Genomic DNA, 6,000 nt, shown 5'->3' with positions numbered 1-6,000 from the left:
TAGTGGCAAACCTTACCCTCGCCTGTGCAATACAAGGAGACCGCGACTCGAACCCGGGACCTTGACTTTCACAACATGGTACTAGAAGTTAGTGTGTTTGGCGTCAAAAAAGAAGTTAATGTGTTTGGTAGCACCGCTTGACTTGACACTGACAAAGAATTGCTGGCAAATTATCACAATATAAGGTTACTCGTTTAGATATGTTGTTGACCACTCAGTCCAGGAATAAAGTTCTTCCGCCATTGTGGCCTATCGTGTTGCTTCAAATAAAGCTATGAATTATGCATGCATTGTTCATGTTGCAATAATACTTTGTTTGGAGCTCTTCTACGAAATAGCTACCTTGATAAGGTGAAATAGCTACTTGATTTTTTTTAGTCTGGTTGAGAAAGGCCACAAGCATCTTAGACCAGCTACAAGAACACAATGACACACTAATCTCTACAACTAAAACATTCATAACTATTCCGTCCACAGGTGCGACACCAAAGCCGCTCGCTCCCATGCATCCCCGGGTGCGATCCCGCGGCTTCGTAGTTTCTCCGCGCGCCGTGCGTCTCCGCGAAATAGAAGGAAGGTAATCACCGTCAAATAGAAGGAAGATAATCACCGCCATGGAAGGAAGGTAGATCGGCCTACTATTCATGCGTCTATCTGCACCGCCAGGTGGGGCCACATTGATCCCACGATCGCCCAGTAGGAAAGATTGCCGCGAGACACGTTGATCGTGGATCCTGCTCCCTTCCTCATGCGATCCGTGGCTGCCTCGGTCTCCTCCGTGACAGCGCAGGAGCACACGACACCCCGGCCCCGCGACTCGTCGCTCCACTCCCCTCCGCGGCATCGCTCCCCTCCCCTCCGTGACACCCCGGCCCTCTGCAAGCCGCCGACCACCGTGGGGGACCACAACTCCCCCACGACGCCTCACAGCAGGAAGGAGCCAGGCTGCTGCTCCATGCCTTTCCCTTCTCCCACCTCCTGCTGACGAGCCCAGCCACCAGCAATCCTGCTCCCTTCCTCATGCGATCCGTGGCTGCCCGCTGATGACCCCAGCCGCCAGCAAGGTCGCGGCTGCTCGCTGACGAGCCCAGCCGGTCGCATCGGGCCCCTGCTCCCTTCAGTCGTTCCCCTACCACCGAGCCACCACGCCCGGCCGGCCGCCGACGCTCCACATTGATCGCGCCCCACGTCCAGCGGCCGCCAATCGTCATCGTCATCGTCATCGGAACATCCACGCCGATCGCCGGCATAGGGCCCTGCCGTCGGGGCGCTGCCGCCTTCGCCGGCGACACCCGCAAACGTGTCATCGGCGTCCTCCTCGGCACCTCGCCGGCGACCACGTCGTCAGCGTCCTCCTCACCACCTCCTACCGCGGCTCCGTCGACGTCTTCAACTCGTACATCGGTAAACCTCCCAGGTACCTCGCATCTCAATCGTGGTGGTGCTGATCGACTCTGAAAATGTTTGAACCATAGATGCATTGTCAGTGAATTGACAAAATAGGCAGTGTTAACAAAATATACATTTTACGTTTGGAGTACGAAACTAGGCCAATGGCATGAAGCTGTTCCATTATTCACAGAAACTGAAAACTAACCCATGCGTTGAAAACAACAGATCGCAAAATAAATCTAAAACTTTGAAAGAAATAGAAATTGATTAACTGAGAGATGGACATAGATCAGGCTTTGTTGCTTATAGCTTCTTCATTCATACCCCAACGGGAATTAGCAGGATTGATCAAGCCCGTGTTACCCAACAAAGAAAAAGAACTCAATTTGGCCATGAGAGCATTGAATTGCCGCATGTGTGATACCTCACAAGTAGTTTTGGAGAAACATCGGCATTAATCATTACTGCTCTACTATGGAGAAGTTTCTTACTATGGACCAAGGCAATACATTTGAAAACTCTATGCACAGTTAGAAGGGCAAACACAAATTTTCTGCATGGCGAGATCAGATTCAGATGGGAACCATTATGTTGGGTCAGCATAGTATAATTGAGCATAGCCTAAGGTTGCCTGCAAAATGCACTTCATCTCTAAACAAAATACCTTTGTTTCTAATTGAGGACAGTTTGAAATACTGCACAGATTCTATGAACCTGAGCACATCACTACACATAATAGTTTCTGTTTAGATATATTAAACTTCTTCAAAGTATTCCCCCAGAAGTCCCTTTTTTTTTCCTTTTTTAAATAAAGCATACCTTGCCTATGTAGATACTTACGAAATTCTATGGATGTGGAATAATAGACTGATAGAAACATAATTTTTCGTTGAATATAGCAGAAGTTATGGCTTTCTGAATATTGCTGATCTTTACTGTCAGCTCTGTCATGCCGGGCTCAGTTTCGAACATTAGTTTTCAGTGTCATTTTATAAGTTCTTTGAAGGCAAACTGGTCCAACATTCTATGGATGATCTACTTCACACTTTCTCTCTAGCGGAACTCACCATGGTTGATGGATGTATTTGTTTTCCCCTGAGTGAATTACAAATTTAGATGTCTGAACTATTATCTTAACTTTTGGATGTTTGTTCGGGATACCAATATTGTATTGTTCCATTATCTCTGTTTGACTCTGAAATCTTGTTGTTACTGCTATACAGCAGCTTTGGAGAATATCTCATGTACTCATTACTGCCTTGGTTATATCTCTGATAACCTATTATCTTTTGGTTCAGATGGAGCTGGGCAAACTGGGATGTTTTAGAGCTATATATGTTCTATCTGTACATCATCAATGTACTTATGTACATATATTGTTTTTCATTTGAATTTTGATCTAAGATGCTACAACCTTGCAAAGAGAATGAAATTCAGAAACTGAGTTTGCCGATTTTCCAATGTGAGTTATATGTGAAATTACTTAGTGAAAGCTATGTTTGTCTTGCATGGCCAGTTATATGCAGTACCTATATTTTTGAGATTTCAGTTCTGCAACACATTTATAATAATTTCTAGAAGAATATCATTATACTGTGATCATGGCTCATTACCTATCTAGCATGATATTCTCTATCTGTGAGACCAGTTGCTATTGTCATGCGGTTTCAGTTTTTTTATTCTCAGTGATAAGAGCCTTTTTTCCCTGAATTTAGGGCTGTTTGTTAAAACAGAGCTTGAACTTGATTAGTTCTAGGAACAAGCAGTTAATCTATTGCATCTGTGTATGTCATGGAAAAAGATTTCAGTCCTGTTCATGTGAAGGTTCAGTATATGCAGCTGAAGCTCTCCATTTCAGTCAGTGGCCAGTTTCTTGCAAGTGCTGTCCATGATCAGAAAATTGCATGATCTTTTGTCCAGCACCAGACTTGCAGAAATTCAGAATGTAGCATAATGCCCGTGCTAAGGTTTTATATCTGGATGGTAGCATCAGCCAGGTGTGCTGTATTTTTTTTTTAGATAATGGATAAAACATCCGGCTTCATCTACCCGAGGGTAGAATCAGGCCAATTATTACAAACACCAGGTCCAAGACCCTTGCCCAACTCAAAAACTTAGAGGGCCACAAAACATCCAAAAGGTAAGTGAGGGAAAGAAAAATCTTGACTTGCTAGAAATTGGTAGTACATGAACTGCAATACTATAATAATTTCATTATAGTAGCATTTGTACTGCATATGCAGCTAAGTTGTGGCTCCCTCGGATCAAGGCTTTCAGGCTTTTAAATCTCCACTTCTGCAGGTGTGTGTGCTATTTGTCCTCATTCCTATTTAAATATTTTTTGTTGGCATGTGCAAAATATCCGAATTCCCTCATAGATTGGTTCTAATGAAAGGCCTAGTTTTAGATTTTCAAACTATGCAGGCTTATTTTTATACATAGTTCTGAGTAATGTGTGGCCTCGTTTGCGCCCAGGTGATGACGCAAACTGCACCTGATCCTTACTAGGAGCTCACGCCGATTACTGCGAGTGGAACGGAAAATTTCATCTAATGTAGTTCTTATTAACGTTCAATCAAGATACAGGTAAGCATGATCACTTATGCTACTATCATTTTTCATATATACGTATATTTGATTCTCAATCATGTACGTAAGGTATTATCAAGATAATGCATCATTAGTATTACTCATTACTCACCCATTGAGTAGTCAAGATGTCGCTCCACCTATGTGTCACATCTGATAGTAGATCTTTTAGTGTTGTTCCAAACGTACACCAAAGCAAGAGTGATTGGCTGTAAAACAAAAATGATTACCATTACCAACAATGAAATGTAGCAGTGCCATGATGGGCTAAGAACAGTTCATAAATGAAAAGAGTAATGCAGTGGACAAAATCTGGAAAATTGCAGAGATACTGAGTAGTATTGCTTGACATTAAAGGATGATCTTTTACATAGACACGCATGCAATTATGCTACTAAAATACAGGCTAAATGAACCACCATTACTAATGGTAGAAGCATCATTTGAGAAGGCAAATAGCATACTAACTAATTAATCTGTATGCACCCTAGCAGGATGGACAAACATTGGTTCACGGCAAATTCAGTCATACAATTTGAGAAGGCAAATAGCATACTAACACCTGGCAGTTTGTCTCCATCAGTGCCAGTAATGAACAAATTATAGCACCACTACTTCCAACTTTCCATCACTACACAACAGAAAAAGTTTCATTAACAGTGTGTCTATAATGAAATCTTATGAAGGAAAATGCATTAAAATACTGACCAGAAGAACAGAATTGGTGTGATGCTAAAGACAGACTCTAAATTAAAGTGACAAATACATGTTGATATCAGCGATCAAAGGAGTTGCATAAATGCTGGAACTAACTTCAGTCTGCCATCTCAGCAGTAGTGCCTGCAAAAAAGTTAATGTAGCATTTCTCAAGGTGATAAATATTATTAGTCTAAACTGTAATCGGTGCTCTAGAAAGTTAGTAAACTGCATAAATGGTTCCTTACATTTGAATGGCACAATACAGTTATTCCATTGCTGAATTTTTGAAATTTATAAAGCATCTCAACCTGCAGAGCTGATCAGCCATGAAGTCCACCACCACAACCTGCCAACATTCAGAAACCAGTCCAGTTTGGTTCAAAAAGATCAAGTGAGCCAAGGAATACAGATTGCTTCCTGTCAAAAAGATCAAATGAAATTCTCTATTTATGGTTTCAATAATACACACTCTTGATTCAAGGGGCTAACCTGAAAGGCAAAGTAAAAGAATTATTATCCAACAAAATTTCCTAATTAACACTTCCTATCTTCTATTCTAAGTTACCAAGTGTATGATCTGAAATCCTCAAAAATTTAGTGCATCTCTTTTATGGTCCTAAATCCTCAAAAATTCATTGATGCATACAACATCAGCAGGGCCACACACCAGGGCCTCACCGGCGGTGCTGCAGGCACTGAGGCAGTGCTTGGAGGAGAGGGACGAGGAGCAGCGGTGGATCTGCCCGTGCACAAGCAAATGGAGCTTGTGGCGAGCTCGAGCGGCAGAAACGGAGGGGACACGGCAAGGGGCAACCTCGAGCAGTGCTGACGGATGACGCGACGCAGCCGGATGCGAGATCGAGCTGCAGCGGAGGGGACCATGGCCGGGATCAGAGGAGGGGGGGACAGCCACGGCGGGATCGAGTGGCGGCGTCCGAGGGGGCGAATGAGGGGCCGCGACCGAGGGATGGGGAGGGGGCTTGGCCGATGGCAAAGAAGGACCGACACGGAGTGAGAGTGGCTGAGCGTGCGTGAGGAGGAAGGTGAGGACGGGGAGTCCATAACAAGGAAGGGATTAGGAGAAGAGAAAAACACGTTAATTAATAATAAAAAAAAGGATGTCACTTATATGGATATATAATAGTCTTTTATAGATGAAAGACAAGTAATCGGTTAGACATACTCTAATTTAGGCTAAGAAATATTTTAAATTGAATATTGAACGGCTAAGAAATATTTTAAATTGAATATTGAACAAGCACAACAAAAAAGACTTAAATTCAATTAACCTCAGATTCTGCAGGAAGAAGACAAATATTT

The 6,000-nt window shown here is 43.1% G+C and overlaps 1 long non-coding RNA gene across 2 annotated transcripts; it reads right to left on the bottom strand.

Annotated features, from left to right (window-relative positions):
• Positions 1-427: 427 nt before the first annotated feature.
• Positions 428-5,722, bottom strand: LOC136484766 (uncharacterized). 2 transcript variants are annotated; one of them, XR_010766199.1, is made up of 6 exons: positions 5,348-5,722; positions 4,926-5,026; positions 4,690-4,821; positions 4,544-4,612; positions 4,094-4,190; positions 428-1,454 (listed from the first exon to the last, which is right to left on the bottom strand). It is a non-coding gene; the product is annotated as an uncharacterized lncRNA (long non-coding RNA). The 2 variants fall into 2 exon arrangements; XR_010766198.1 differs by having other exon boundaries at positions 5,359-5,721.
• Positions 5,723-6,000: the final 278 nt, after the last annotated feature.

The sequence above is a fragment of the Miscanthus floridulus genome, chromosome 10 (assembly GCF_019320115.1).
Source record: "Miscanthus floridulus cultivar M001 chromosome 10, ASM1932011v1, whole genome shotgun sequence".
Classification (NCBI taxonomy): Eukaryota; Viridiplantae; Streptophyta; class Magnoliopsida; order Poales; family Poaceae; genus Miscanthus; species Miscanthus floridulus.
This window is presented reverse-complemented; position numbering and strand designations above follow the sequence as displayed.